Source organism: Pleurodeles waltl, chromosome 11, assembly GCF_031143425.1.
Source record: "Pleurodeles waltl isolate 20211129_DDA chromosome 11, aPleWal1.hap1.20221129, whole genome shotgun sequence".
NCBI lineage: Eukaryota > Metazoa > Chordata > Amphibia > Caudata > Salamandridae > Pleurodeles > Pleurodeles waltl.
This window is the reverse complement of record NC_090450.1, coordinates 427,580,857-427,597,781: the sequence shown is the minus strand read 5'-3', so window position 1 is coordinate 427,597,781 and position 16,925 is coordinate 427,580,857.

The following is a 16,925-nucleotide window of genomic DNA, read 5'->3' as shown; positions in this document are numbered from 1 at the left end:
AAACTGTTTGAGTGGTAGATTCTGATTATAAAGCGTTAAACAGGTCATATTTAGTATGGCCAGAATGGTAATACAAAATGCTGCTGACCGGTGAGGTTGGATGTAATATTACTATTTTAGAAATGAAATTTTTAGAAGGTGAACAATTCTCTGCACTTAAAATCCTTCTGTGCCTTACAGCCTGTCTCCAATCCAAGTCTGGGCTAGGCTTGTTGACAGCTCCCTTGTGCATTTTACCCAGACAACCGCAAACACAGGATGCTCAGTCACACCTGCACACATCTACATACTGAATGGGTCTTCCTGGACTAGAAGGGTAGAGGACCTGACACTTACATTTCAAAGAACAGTGGCCTGCCCTCACACAATGGACTGACAAAACACCCTACTAGGACGGTGGCAGACAGGATTGTACTGAAAGGGGTCCTTGTGCACTTCTAAGTCACTCTTTGAAGTCTCCCCCAATCAAAAGGCATGTTTGGGTATGTAAACTAGGTCCCTGACCCTACTAATTCAGACACTTCTTGGGAAGACATACTGCACCAGAACCTGCAACCTGCCAAGAGAAGCTGACTGCCTGCCTAAGGACTCACCTGGACTGATTTGCTGTAAAGGACTGCTGCCTTGCGGTTGCCCTGCTGCCTTGCTGCCTCTGGCTCTGTTGAGATGTGCTCTCCAAGGGCTTAAATTGAGCTTGCCTCCTGTTTTCTGAAGTCTCAGGGCCAAAATGACTTCATCTCTGCAAAGAAACTGCTTGTGCAGCGAAAATCGACACACAGCCTGCCAGAATTGATGCATACCCTGCCCAGTGTTGAGAAATTCACCGCATCACCAAACCGGAACGGCACAGCCCGGCTCCCCAAGTGGAGATCGACGCAGCACCATTTTTACGACCGGAACCTCAACGCATAGCATACTAGATCAACCAATCGCCTAGCCGGAAGACAGCAGCCCGACTTCCTGCAAGAGGAATCGATGCAGTGCCAGCCATGCAACAGAAACTTCCTTGCATCACCCACTGGATCGACTCAGCACTTGTGACTTCATCCAGCATGCCCAGGATTTACACGCATCGTCCCTGAGTGTCAAAAGATCCCGCATCGCAAAGAGAATTCAAACCTGAGCATCGGAATTTGATGCAAAGCCCTTTCCGCATGGAAAGGAATTGATGCCTCGTCTGTGTGCACCTGGAAATCCGATGGACACCCTTCGTTTTCCACGAATCTCCTCCTCTGCGGTCTTCGTGCATGTAATTTTGATGGAAACCAGGTACTTTGTGCTTGTAAGAGACCACTGTTGCTTTTAAGAACTAAAGACTTTTCATCATTTCAAAAGTGATATTTCAAAGTGTACGTTTTGATCTGCATGTAATCAGATAAATCTTACATTTTTCTAAATATGTGTGGTGTCTTTCTGTGGTGTTCTCACTATGTTATTGCATGATTTATTGCACAAATACTTTACACATTGCCTTCTAAGTTAAGCCTGACTGCTCAGTGCCAAGCTACCCGAGGGTGGGCACAGGATAATTTGGATTGTGTGTGACTTACCCTGACTAGAATTGTGGTCCCTACTTGGACAAGGGTGTATATCTCTGCCAACTAGAGACCCCATTTCTAACAAGAAGAATTTAGTTGCTCTGAATATGTGGCCAAACAACACTAAGAAGGCAATAGGACAGGGAGACTGCTGGCCTGGCTGTTGAAAACAGAATACGCTTTAAAACCAATAGGTGCCAATCACACTGACTCCGGTGAGATGGTGAACACTCGGGCAGGGATTAACAATGTATTTTAACAAATACTATGCTTATGTATCTAAAGCCTCTATTACGCAGCCTGGGACAGATATTGAAAACTACCTGCCAGACGTTACCATCCCCCAACTTATGAGGGAAGACACAGCCACGTTAAAGGATCCCATCAGTACAAATCAAATAATGAATACAATTAAACAGTTGGCCAAAGGCAAGACTCTGGGTCTGCTAGTTTGCCTCTGGAATTTTATGTTACATTCATAATGAAGGTGGCCCCAAACGTAAAGGAATGTACATGGAGGCATACAATAGGAGGGTGTTGCTCCGAAGAAACCCGTAGTTGTAGACTCAAGTGCAAGATCCTATAAATGTACGATCTTACAGGCTATTGTCTTTGTTAAACACAGGTAAGCAGATTCTAGGGAAATTACTAGCAAATAAGATACAGTCGCTAATGGGGGTGTCAGAATGGCTTCGTTCCAGGATGTAACATTCACTCCAATCTTAGACTTTTGTTCCATGTAATGGGTGTACTGCTCTAAATGATAGGCTGCATGCCGTTCTTTCTTTAGGCATAGGAAAATTCTTTGATTCATTGCTTTGGCCTTATTTATTTGAGGTACATTCAAAGGTGCGGTTAACAATTTTATGTAATCATGGATAAAACTGCTGTATACACAACTGTTAGCTAGAGTTGGCATCGGTCTGGTGCTTTCTAGACAATGGACATACACAGAGGAACGAGACGAGTTTGCCTCCTGTTGTCACATCTGTTTAAATCAGCTATGGAGCTCTTAGCTTGTGTCCTATGCAGAAGAGGAGTTGCCTGGCTATTAAATTACAACACCAACGCCATCGAAATTCGCTCCATACTGATGTGCTGATGACATTCTTCTATCTCTAAGGAACCAGTAACATAGCATATTAGAAGCAATGGCAATATTGCCCAGAGTTTGCCGGATATCAGAACTCTGGATTGACAAGGAAAAGTCCTATCTGTTCCCCCTTAAATTCACAGCTCAATCAGAATACCCATGGACTGCATGCCTGCCTATGAAATGGGAATCTGAAACCTTTAAATACTTACTTATGCACAATTATCACAACAGTGAGCATTCGGTGTGAGACAACCTCAGGAAGTATGTGATAATATGGTAACTCCCATTTTAGTATGGACTACCTCTGTAAGGGCTGGGATGGGCTGTTTTCACAAAGATGTTAATACTCCGAAGGCTATTATGCCATTTGTGCCTCAGACCATAAGCCTTTTCAGGACATTCTTTAAAGAAGTGAATTCTCCCTAAACAATTTGACGTGGGGCAAGGCAACGAAGCGAGTGGCTATATGTTGAGTTCTGCGACCACTGGATGGGGGTTTAGGAGCATGAAATTTTGAGGTCTACTACCTCTTGGCTCAGTTACTGTGGGCTATGAGGCGGATGCAGCATAGCCCAATTCCAGATATAACAGATATAAATGCCTGCATGGGAAGTTATACACACATGAGGCCACATTGACCAAATGTCATCCGAGATCGCTGAGGGTGGCTAGACACTGCTGGCGGCGACTTTAAAGAACTATTGAAGATACATGACAGACTGCCATGAGTTGAGACTAGAATAGAGACAGTGGGTGCATTGTTTGAACAGTGCGGTGCACAACTATGGCATGCTCAGAGAGGAATGGCATTTGGATGCTAGACAATTTCTCACACAATGCATTAATGAGGGCCACAAGCACGATTTGAAGTGAAGAAAACAACAGACCTCCAAAGATAGACCTTTTAGTGACATTGTTAACATTTGGCACATACAGTGACAACTTTACATCACTCAGGGTCCCATGATTTTGTGATGCTATTGATACATTTGAATTGAGATGGGAAGAGAACGTAGGCCACAAATGTACCACTAGCCAATAGTTTGGAATGAAAGTTACAGAAGAAACACCAAAGGTTACTGGAAATTCACAAATTGAATCCATCTGGTGTTATTACCTGCACCAGACATACTTAAATCCTTTGAGAATTGCTACAACTAATCATGGTGGGTTCGATTTGCTAAGATTTTACATTAGGGTTACATTGAGTGCCGGCTGGCATGGATTTAGAGTGGTGAGGAGGGTAAAATACAGATGATGTTAAAAGAATTTAAAAAATGCCACTTACCTTTCTGACTTGCTGCATGATGTCCTCCGTCAGATGTCTTATCTCCTAGAGCTGGGACCCAGGAAACTGCACTACCCAATCCTACCGCTGCTGTCATGCTGTTAAACAGTGTGAGAGAAGCACCAGGATTGTAGAGAGTGGCTTCTCTCAGCTCTCTTAAGAGCCCTGGAGGCCTGTGCTTTATCTAACCCAGATGTCTAAGACAGCTAAGTTAGAGAACTTTAAAATGTGTATGTCTGGCTGGCTGTCGCAAGAATGCCGGCTAAAGGGACATGTGCGCTTTAAACATAAGTGCACAGCTTCCTTCTGCCACTCAGCAGCAATTGCCCCACCCAGTCCTGACACTCCGTTCAGGATGGGTTGCTGAACAGTAAAATGGCAATAAATAAATGTTATTACCATTTTATTTTTCAACTGCTCTGGAGCATTTTTTTAGCATGGCAACGCTCCTATGCTCTCACGGAGCACCTGCTCCTGATTACGTCACATTTGTGGTGCAGCCCGATGCAAAATAATTTTAGCCATTTACTAAGCCACTCAACCCTATTTTGCATAACACTGCCTTGCGTTACATTGGGTTGGGTACGCATTAAATAGGTGGAACAGGGCCTTTCCCATGCATCCACTCATGCATTTTAATGCAAACCCAGAATTACAAAGACTTGTAGACCTAAGTTTTCATGAAAATGGTATGCCTACCCAGCAACGGCTCAATGAGGAGAAATATCTTTATTCCTCCTGTAGGAAAGTACCATCTTGCCTGGCATGTTACCCCCATTTTTTACTTGTGTGTCAGTTTGTTTTTGCCTGTCTCACTGGGATCCTGCTAGCCAGGACCCCAGTGCTCATAGTTGTGGCCTGAATGTGTTCCCTGTGCGGTGCCTAACTGTGTCACTGAGGCTCTGCTAATCAGAACCTCAGCGCTTAGGCTCTCTCTGTCTTTAAAATTGTCACTGCATGCTAGTGACCATTTTTACCAATTCTGATTGGCACACTGGAACATCCTTATAATTCCCTAGTATATGGTACCGAGGTACCCAGGGTATTGGGGTTCCAGGAGATCCCTATGGGCTGCAGCATTTCTTTTGCCACCCATAGGGAGCTCAGACAATTCTTACATAGGACAGCCACTGCAGCCTGAGTGAAATAACGTCCACGTTATTTCACAGTCATCTTACACTGCACATAAGTAACTTATAAGTCACCTATATGTCTAACCCTCACTTGGCGAAGGTTAGGTACAAAGTTACAAAGTGTGAGGGCACCCTGGCACTAGCCAAGGTACCCCCACATAGTTCAGGGCTATTTCCCCAGACTTTGTGAGTGTGGGGACACCATTAAACGTGTGCACTACATATAGGTCAATACCTATATGTAGCTCCACAATGGTAACTCTGGACATGGCCATGTAACATGTCTAAGATCATGGAATTGTCCCCCCATGCCAAATCTGGTATTGGGGTGCCAATCCCATGCATCCCTGGGGCTCCCGCATGGACCCCGGGTACTGCCAATCCAGCTCTCTGGGGTTTTCACTGCAGCTACCACTGCTGCCAACCCACAGACAGTCCTCTGCCCTCCTGGGGTCTGGGCAGTCCAGTCCCAGGAAGGAAGAACAAAGGATTTCCTCTGAGAGAGGGTGTTACACCCTTTCCCTTTGGAAATAGGTGTTAAGGGCTGGGGAGGAGTAGCCTCCCTCAGCCTCTGGAAATGCTTTGAAGGGCACAGATGGTGCCCTCCTTGCATAAACCAGTCTACACCAGTTCAGAGATGCCCCAGCCCCCGGCTCTGGCACTGTGACCACTCCCCTGTCCAGCACCACCCCAGGGGTGGTGCCCAGAGCTCCTCCAGTGTGTCCCAGACCTCTGCCATCTTGAATGCGGAGGTGTGATGGCACAATGGAGGCCTCTGAGTGGCCAGTGCCAGCAGGTGACATCAGAGACCCCTCTTGATAGGTGCCTACCTAACTAGGTGGCCAATCCTCCTCTGAGGGCTATTTAGGGTCTCTCCTGTGGGCTTATCGTCAGAAAACGAATGCAAGATCTCACCAGAGTTCCTCAGCATCTTCCTCTTCGACTTCTGCCAAGGATCGACCACTGACTGCTCCAGGACGCCTGCAAAACTGCAACAAAGTAGCAAGAAGACTACCAGCGACATTGTAGCGCCTAATCCTGCCAGCTTTCTCAACTGTTTTCTGGTGGTGCATGCTCTGGGGTCTGTATACCTTCACCCTGCACTGGAAGCCAAGAAGAAATCTCCTGTGGGTCGACGTAATCTCCCCCCTGCTAACGCAGACACCAAACCTCTGCTTCACCAGTCCTCTGGGTCCCCTCTCATTGTGACGAGCATGGTCCCTGGAAGACAGGAGATGGATCCAAGTGACCCGACAGTCCAGTGGTCCGTCTGTCCAAATTTGGTGGAAGTAAGTCTTGCCTCCCCACGCCAGGCAGTAATCCTGTGTACTGCGTGAACTGCAGCTGCTAGGGCTTCTGTGCACTTTTGCAAGGAATCCTTCATGCACAACACAGCCCAGCACTCAGTCCTGCATTGCTCAACTCGCTGAGTTGACCACCAGCTTCGTGGGACCCTCCTTTGTAGTGTTGAGATGACTGCTGTGCTCAGTTTTCTTGAACCCATGTTCAAGTACTTCTGCGGGTGCTGTCTGCTTCTGCATGGGCTCTCTGTGTTGCTGAGCACCCGCTCTGTCTCCTCCTCTAAGGGGCGACCTCCTGGTCCTTCCTGGGCCTGGGCAGCACCCATTTTCTTTAACCGCAACCTTTGCAGCTAGTAAGGCTTGTTTGCGGTCTTTCTGCATGGAAACAACTCTGCATCCTCCAACACGCCGTTGAACTTCTTCTGTGCAAAGGAGAAGTTCCTGGCATCTTCCTTTGTTGCAGAATCTTCAGCCTCTTCCACCCGGAAGCAGCCATTTTGCACCTTCATCCGGGGTTTAGTGGGCTCCTGCCCCCCCGGACACTTTCGTGACTCTTGAACTTGGTCCCCTTCCTTTACAGGTCCTCAGGTCCAGGAATCTGTCTTCAGTGCTTTGCAGTCAGTTGTGGTCTTTGAAGAATCTCCTATCAGGACTTTAGTGTGTTTCTGGGGAAGTATGGGAAGTTTACTCCTACTTTTCAGGGTCTTGGGGTGGGGTATCTTGGACACCCTTAGTGTTTTCTTACACTCCCAGCGACCCTCTACACACTACACTAGGCCTGGGGTCCCTAAGTGGTTTGCATTCCACTTTCTTAGTATACAGTTTGTGTTGCCCCTAGGCCTATTGCATCCTATTGTATTCTACAGTGTTTGCACTACTTTTCTAACTGTTTACTTACCTGATTTTGGTTTGTGTATATATATTTTGTATATTTTACTAACCTCCTAAGGGAGTATATCCTCTGAGATATCTCTGACACATTGTCACTAAAATAAACTACCTTTATTTTTAGTAACTCTGAGTATTGTGATTCTTATGATATAGTGCTATATGATATAAGTGGTATAGTAGGATCTTTGCATGTCCCCTAGTTCAGCCTAAGCTGCTCTGCAATAGCTACCTCTATCAGCCTAAGCTGTTAAAACACTACTAATCTACTAATAAGGGATAACTAGACCTGGCACAAGGTGTAAGTACCATCAGGTACCCACTATAAGTCAGGCCAGCCTCCCACACCTTCTTGCTACTTCCTTCTTCCATGCGTGCTGCCTTCTGCAGCACACATTGAAAGAGGAATATGCCTTTAATGGTTTCTTTTGTGCAGGAATGTGTCCCTTCTTGCACAAAAAACAATCCTCCCTGTAAAGCATGAACCCTTGCACTATGGTGCAAGGATGTCTGTGTTGGCTCTAGGCAGCACAAAGTCCTCAAGCACAAGGAGAGCAGAATGCTCTATTTCTTTATAAATATGGAGCATTTCTGCTCTCTTCATTTTATGCAACTGAGCACAACACGTTTTCTTGCTGCTCCACGTTCCGTGAAATAACAGTAAAGTGTTCTAACAAATTTAGTGTAATAGGCAGATTATTTTTTCTATATAATGCCTGAATGCCTGCAAAACACGTAAAAAAAAAAGTAGACAAACTTTCTAAAAAAGTATGCCATGCATACTATGGAAACATCTGTAGAACAGGACACAGGCCCAAATGCATCCAAACATCGCAGCACAATCAACAACAGTGCATCAGACTCCACAAGTGTTTTTGGTGGTGAATCCAACTAAGGGGTAACTACAAGTTGAAACCACAGACAGTCATGAAAGCCCACCAGTTAGGGATTGCAATGTAGAAATACAAATTGAAGGGTATATTTGCTACACACATTGAAAGCACTCTTCTAGTCACATTTATCTGATGCCTATGACATAATCTTGGCAGAGGAGGACTGGCCTCCACTGTATTTGGGGAGCACCCCAGGACAGAGAAGATGCAAAGTGCAGTAATCGCATCACTACACTGGAAGGTCCCACGCTGCCGGAGAATAACTCAGGGAGCATAGCGTCACAGGATAGAGTGCTGGGGACCTGGGCTACGCTATGCACAGAGGAACTTTGGAAAAAGTGCACAGAAGCCCAGGCCCATCTGTGCCCTTCAAAGCATTTCCAGAGGCTCTGGGAGGCTACCCCTCCCAAGCCTGAAACACCTATTTCTGAAGGGAGAGGCTTGCACTGCAGCTACAGCTGCTGCCACCTCACAGACAGGGTTCTGCCCTCCTGGGGTCTGAGCAGCTCAGTCCCAGGAAGGCAGAACAAAGCATTTCCTTTGGGAGGAGGGTGTTACACCCTTTCCGTTTGGAAATAGGTGTTACAGGCTTGGGAGGGGGTATCCTCTCAGAGCCTTTGAAAATGCTTTGAAGGGCACGGATGGTGCCCTCCTTGCATAAGCCAGTCTACACCGGTTCAGGGACCCCCAGTCCCTTCTCTGGCGTGAACCTGGACAAAGGAAAGGGGAGTGACCACTCCATTGTCCATCACCACCCCAGGGGTGGTGCCCAGAGCTCCTCCAGTGTGTCCCAGACTTCAACCATCTTGCTTTCCATCCATAGTGTGGACACACTCTGGAGGCCTCTAAGTGGACAGTGTCAGCAGGTGATGTCAGAGACCCCTCCTGATAAGTCCATACTTGATAAGGTAGCCAATCCCCCTCTCAGGGCTATTTAGGGTCTCTCCTGTGGATTTCTCTTCAGATTCTACTTGCAAGTTTCCAGCAGGAATCCTCTACAAATACTACTTCATCCTCTGACCTTGTATCGACCGCAGACTGCTCCAGGAACCGCTGTAACAGCAACAAAGTATCCAGAAGGGCTACTTTTCCACTGCAACTTCAGCTCCAGCCAGCAACTGCAACAGTGTCCATGGTGTGCACGCTCTGGGGACTCCCTGTTTTCACCCTACACCAGAATGACTGAGGAAATCTCCCATAGAGTGATGGAGTCACTTTCCAGCTCCAGCAGGCACCTTCTAAGATGACTACCCGTTCTCTTCGACTTCTCTACTGGTGACGAGCATGCTCCTTGTAACACAGGTGGTGGACCCCTTCGACACAGACTGTCCTAACCTCCTGCTGTCCAAATTTGGAGGAGTGTCAGAGTCACCAGATCCTCTGGGTCTGTGCACGTTCCCAACACTTCCATCATAAGACAGCTCCAATACTCTGATTAGAATTATCACAGAGTCTAAGAGAGTCCAAGTGAGGAAAAGGGGATTGGGAAGGGAACAGCTGGGGAGGAGACCTGTAGGAAGCAAAATATTAAAACACACAATATCAAGCAAGATTATATCATATGAATCAGTAAGATTATAACTCTAAGCATTGTCGTTCTGAAATCATAGACAACCTATGAATGGACTTACAACTACTAGGCTTCAATATTACTGGATACCTGAGAGGAAAGCAAGGAATTGTTAAATGCAATGTTCAGATTCAAAACATTATCTTTTGCATGAGGATCAAGGAAAGAAAAAACATTAGTATATACACTCTACATCACATCTAGAACTCTATCATTTTGTTCTCTCAAAAAACTGTAGGTAACATGAATTGTGCACATTGAATACTTTCACAAAGATTGTAAAAACCATAGAATGGTGGTGCACCATGAATAACATAAGTTAGACTTGAGAAATAAATAATGCGTCTTACTGGCTAGAAAACCAGCTCGTAAAATGTAATGAAGAGGTAGCACATTATGAACACCGTGATATTAAACACAAGAAAAGAATCGTGCTTCCTGCCGATTCAGATGTCACCATGAAAATGCCAGAAAAAGTTAGCACACAATGAATAACATGAATTACACACGAGAATGAAATCGCGTGTCTCGACGATTTGAATACCACCATGTAAATGCCAAGAAATGGTAGCGCACAGTGAACTGCATGAATTACACACAGGAAATGAATCGCGCGTCTCACCGATTCGAATGCCACCATGCAAATGGCAAGAAATGGTAGCGCACAATGAACTGCATGAATTACTCACGGGAAATGAATCGCGTGTCTAGCCGATTCGAATGCCACCATGCAAGTGCCAAGAAATGGTAGCGCACAATGAACTGCATGAATTACACACAGGAAATGAATCGCGCGTCTCGCCGATTCGAATGCCACCATGCAAATGCCAAGAAATGGTAGCGTACAATGAACTGCATGAATTACTCACGGGAAATGAATCGCGCGTCTCGCCGATTCGAATGACACCATGCAAGTGTCAAGAAATTCTAGCACACAATGAACTGCATGAATTAACACACGAGAAATGAATCGCGCGTCTCGCCGATTTGAAGTCCACCATGCAAATGTCAAGAAATGTTAGCGCACAATGAATAACATGAATTTAACACGAGTAAAGAATCGCGCGTTTAGCCGATTCGAATGTAAGCATGTGAATGCCCAATAAACATCAAGCGCACTTTAACACACACTTGAATCAAAAGATTTTATCAAGATAATTAGGCCCGAGAACTCAAACTCCTATCGAGAACGGGGTCGAGCCTAGCCCGACCTCCGTCTTACCGCCCTGAGCAAGAAACACCAAGCACAATGAAAGGGCGAGGTCTGGAAGATCCAAGTAGGCCTTTGGAACAGGAGTTCAGGAAGTTGCTGCTGCTTTGCACCGGGACCTCTGAATAGTGAGCATGTGGAGCTGGGCTGGCTACCTTTTATACAGTTTTGGCCCAGCCCATAAACCACACCCAGGCATGCTGCGGGAAAGCTTCTAGAAGGCCCTGGAAAAGGACCACACCCTGACACACTCTGAAAGCCTGCAGCAATTCATTGCAAATGAACAGTATTTAAATGCATGCTGAACATAAGTCTTCAGGATGAAACTCTGCAATGCAACAGGTTAAACAACATTATATCAGCACAATGCATAAATGATGTTAGCTTGAAATCATTAGGCTTTTGCATTGTGGTCGCCCGTAGAGTGCGCACTGCCCTGATGTTGACAGTACTCCCCTCTCCAAGATGCGCTCTAGGTCCTAGTTTGTCTGGATTGAGACGATGAAAACACCTCACAAGTACTGGAGCATGGATATCAGATGCGGAGACCCATGAGTTACTTTCAGGGCCATAACCTTTCCATGAAATTAAGTACCGTAGGTTACGCCCTCTCAATTTAGAATCCAACACTTTCTTGACTTCATATTCTACGTCCCCTAGTACTAGAACTGGAGCTGGATGAGGACGGATTTTCTGGACTGCTTTTTTCAAGAGTGAAGTGTGGAACACTGGATGAATCCGTAATGACCTTGGCAATTGCAGTTTATAGGTCACAGAATTAATTTGCTGAAGAACAGTGTAAGGACCTATGAATTTGGGGTTGAACATGTGCTTCTTCTTGAAGTCTTTATGCCACACTTTATCACCTGGTTGATACTGCGGTCCCTCACAATGTTTGTTGTCATAATGCTTTTTGTATTTTTGTTTGGCTTTTTCTACATGCTGTTGAATCAATTTCTGGGTCTGACACAGCGAGAGTATGGGAACTTTCTTGAGGGATAGTGATGGGCAAGGTGTCAGGATGATAGCCAAACAAGCCAAAAAAAGGTGTGACACCAGTAGAAGTGTGGAAAGAGTTATTGTAGGCTAGTTCAGCTAACCAGAGCATTGATGTCCAAGAATGAAGTGCTTTTTCAGCGTAAGCACGCAAGTACTGCTTCAAAGTCTGATTTAATCTCTCAGTTTGACCATCTGTTTGAGGATGGTGGCTAGTAGATAGCGTAGATGTCACTTGAATTGTTTTACACCATGTCTTCCAGAAATTGGAGCTCAATTGTGACCCTCGATTGGAGCGGATTATTTTTGGCAGTCCATGATAATGAACCACCCTATTCAATAGAATAGTTGCCAGTTCACTGGAAGTGGGCAATTTCTTACAGGCAATGAAATATCCATATTTCGTAAGACTATACACTACCACCAGGATTACTGAATGTTGTTGAACCACAGGTAGACCTGTAATAAAGTTCAAGGAAATGTGCTCCCAAGGACGACTTGGAGTTGGGAGTGGTTGTACCAACCCTTTCGGTTTTGAATGACTTGTTTTTGTGCAGGCACAGACTTCACAGTTGTTAACCAGCGTTTTTACATCTTTTGTTAAGGTCGGCCACCAACAATAATGTTGGATTAATTCAAGAGTTTTAGGAGTACCTGGATGACCTGCCGTAGGTATAACATGCAGCCAATGAAACACTATCTTGCGAAGTTTCGTAGTGGGCACAAACAAACGAGCGTCATGAAAAGGTAATCCTTGCTTGATTGACCCTTTGGGATTTGCTTGGGCCCATGTTTGCCATTTCTCAACAGTGAAAGAATTGCGGATGTCTTAAAAGAGATCTTCAGTTTTTATGATACATAGGACTTTGTATGGAGCAATGATAGCTCTGGAGGTTTGAACTGTAGGCAACGTGGTAGACTCTTGGCGGGACAAGGCGTCAGCTTTGCGATTGTCTTTACCGGGCCGGAAAGTTACCAGAAAATCAAATTCGGCAAAAAACAGCATCCAGCGTAATTACCGAGGAGTCAAAAGTCTGGCGGAACTCATGAACTGAAGATTGCGATGATCAGTATATACTGTGACTGTGTATTTGGCACCCAGCAAATGATGTCTCCATTCTTTAAAGGCGTCACAAATCGCCAAAAGCTCCTTTTCAGCAATGACATAGATCTGTTCGGCTTCATTCGACTTCTGAGACATGTAAGCTACAGGATGAAGTTGACCAGTGTCCTTGTTTCGTTGAGACAAGACCGCTCCTATTGCTACATCTAAAGCATCAGCTTCCACTATGAAGGGTCGATCCACGTCAGGATGAGTCAAGACTGGGGCAGTGGAAAAAGCTTCTTTCAAAGTTGAAAAGGGTTGGTCAGCTTCTGGAGACCATACAAATTTCTCCTTCTTTCTTAATAACTTAGGGGTTTATTACAACTTTGGAGGAGGTGTTAATCCGTCCCAAAAGTGACGGTAAAGTGACGGATATACCACCAGCCGTATTACGAGTTCCATAGGATATAATGGACTCGTAATACGGCTGGTGGTATATCCGTCACTTTACCGTCACTTTTGGGACGGATTAACACCTCCTCCAAAGTTGTAATAACCCCCTTAGTGATTGGAGCCACTGTCTGGGAGAAATGATTTATGAATCTCTGGTAAAAATGTACAAACCCCAGGAAACATTGTACATCATGAACAGTCTTTGGGGTGGGCCAATTGGATACAGCCTTTACTTTCTTTTCTGCCATCACCATACCTTGAAGAGTAAGGATAACCCCCAAAAACTCAACTGTGGTAACATGAAACTCACACTTGGTTAGTTTGCAATACAAATGGTGCTTTCGAAGGGCTGCAAAGATGTTTTTGACATGTTGGACATGTTCATCTTCATTGTCTGAGTAGATCAAAATGTCATTGATGTAGACTATGGCAAATTTGTCAAGGTACTCTCTAAGAACGTAATTCAAAAATAATTGAAATGCTGCTGGAGCATTACACTGACCGAAAGGCATGACGGTGTATTAAAAAAGGTCATATCTTGTCTTGAAAGCTGTTTTCCATTTGGCACCCTCTCTCATTCTGACCAAATGAGAAGCACCTCAGAGATCAAGCTTTGTGTAGAATTTTGCTTTCTTTACTTGTTCCAGTAAGACCGGAATCAGGGGCAAAGGATATTTATTCTTGATGGTGACTTTGTTCAGTCCTCTATAGTCGATACAAGTTTGAAGTTCTCCATTCGCCTGTGGAACAAAAAACAAAGGAGAAGCTGCAGGAGACTTAGAAGGGTGAATGAAACCATTCTCCAAGAATTGATCTAGATATTTTCGTAAATGTTGATTTTCATGTTCTGACAGGGCATATACACGACAATTGGGAAGTATCACACCTGGGACTAGATCAATTTGACAGTCATAAGATCTATGAGGAGGTAGGTTCTCTGCTTCTTTTTCATCAAATACATCCTCTTAAGATGAATACTGTTTGAGCAGTTGAATTTCCTTCTCCGCGGCAGTAGCTATGTAAGAGTTGCAAACTTTTGATGAATCTTTTGGAGGCATTGTTCTTTACATAGTGCAGATGAGAACACAACCTTTAGTTCTGCCCAATTAATTTCTGGATTGTGATGAGTTAGCCATGGTAGGCCAAGGATTATTCCATACTGGGGAGCATGGATCACGTCAAGGATAAGTTTCTCTTTCTGTTCCTTTCTTTGATTCTTATCCTCACAAATCATCCACAAGGGGACAGACTGAAGAGTTACTGGACCTCCAGTCAAGAGTTTTCCATCGACTGCCTGGATAATTTCTGGGGTCTTCTTTTCAATACATGGGATCCCCCATGCACAAACCAATTGGGTGTCAACAAAGTTCCCGGTAGCCCCAGATTCGACTAGAGCCTTCTTGAAATAGGTATTTTTCTTAACCTGAACTCTTATTCCCAGTTTGAGATGTCTAGATTGTGAAGGGTCCACGGTGACACCCAAGAGCAACCCTTCTCTGCATCTTGGGTGCTTTAGTTTTCCGACTCGACTTGTGCATTGGCTGCAACCTTCTGAACTGGACCTCGTTTGCTCTTTGGTTTGATTGGACAATTTTTGGCAAAATAACCCTTGCGTCCACAATAGAGACATTGTCCATTCTTTCTACGTAGGTATTTTTCATCTTTGGTCAACAGTCTCCTGATGGTTCCAATTTCCATCGGTTCCGGTGTTCTTTCTTTCGGAGTTCTTGAGTCAATTCAATTCAATTCAATTCAAAGGAGCTTTATTGCGGCTACAGGAGCCAAAAAAGCGCAAGCAGTATTAAATACAAATAAATACACAAAATGATAATTACAATAATAAATATAATGATAAAAAGGGAATAAAAGATAAGAAAAGATGGAATAAAAATGGAATAAAATGAGCTCGCACAGGACAATGGGACACTCTTAGTTGGAGTCTTTATACAGAAGGGATTTCCCTCTAACAAGCCAGCTAGCTCCGAGGAATTTGGCGACGGCGATCACTAACGTTGGCCTAGTGTCTGATCTGAGGATTCGCAGGGCTAGCTCAGAGCTGTGGACTCCCAGTAGTCTGCATGCCGGGGACAGCCATTTCCTGCGAGGGGCGGTGTACGAGGGGCAGGCAAAAAGGACGTGAGGGAGATTCTCGACGGGGGCTTTGCAAGCTGGGCATGCGGTTGATTCGTTGTGTGACCAGCTGCTGGTGAGAAGACTTAATGGGAGTGTTCCAATGCGGAGCTGGAAGTACAGTTTCCTTTCCCTTGGGGCCATGATTAGGTCCCAAAAAGCTTCGTACTTGCATGACTCTTTTAGGTTGGCAAAATCACAAGATAGTGTGGTGTGGAGTGCAGCCCTTGTGTCTTCGTAATTTGCCATTTGCCAATATAGTTTCTTTAGTTCGCTTTTCGAGGGGAAGACGGACGTGGTTGGTGAGTTCCAGAGATCATTTAGCCCGAGTGAGTACAGTGAGCCCTTGATGCGTCGTAGCCATGGGATTCTGTGAAGATGGTCGGCTTTTAGAATGACTTGTAGAGCTTCAGTGAAAATGTCGAGCTCAGGGGTGGTCCAGAGACGCCGCCAGTACAGCAGAGGTCGCAGGTGGGCTTTGTGTCCAATGCGTTTGATACTGAGGTCCTTAAAAAGGGGGAACAGTGGGGTGCTTTGCGGAAGGGACACAAGGTTTCTCAGGAAGTTATTTTCAGCGGTGGTTAAGTCTTGGGTTTTGGTATAGCCCCATAGTTTAGCCCCGTAAAGCCCTGAGGTGACGGCCTGGGCTTCGTAGAACTGTAATGCTGGGCGAATTGGTTTTGTGTGTGAGAGGTGAAAGTTTTTTAGTAGTACCCCTGTTGTTTGTTTTAGTTTTAGAACTTGTTTTCCTATGTGTGGTTTCCAAGACATGTTGTCAGTGAATGTTAAGCCCAGGTAGCTGAAAATGCCCACCTTCTCAAGTGTGGAGCCCTCTAAAGTAAACTTCCCTTTAAAAGATCTATGGGGATTGAGGGTCATTAGTTTTGTTTTTGAGGCGTTGATTTCGAGTCCCTGTGATGAGCAGAATTTCTCGAAGCACATAAGGAGTTTCCTTAGGCCGCCAGGGGTCTTGGATATCAGAAGAGTGTCATCGGCAAAGAGTAAGACTGGGATTTTTTGTGTGCCAAGTGAAGGTGCGTACGCCTGCAATCTGAGGAGGGAGGGAACGATTTCCTTGATATGCAGGGAAAAGAGGGTCGGGGCAAGGACGCACCCTTGCCGCACACCCCTGGAAACATGGATTCTATCAGTTAGTTGGCCCTTGTTCCCCCACCTGACTCGTGCGTAGTTGTCCTCGTGGAGTCGTATCAGTATGGCAAGAATGTGCTCCGGGATTCTCATCCGAGAGAGAGTGTCACATAGTTTGTTGTGAGGTACTAGGTCAAAAGCAGATTTGAGGTCCACAAAAGCTACATAAAGGCTGCCTTTACCAATGAGCACTGTTTTCCAATATAATAATAGGAATCTGAGGGCTTGATCAGTG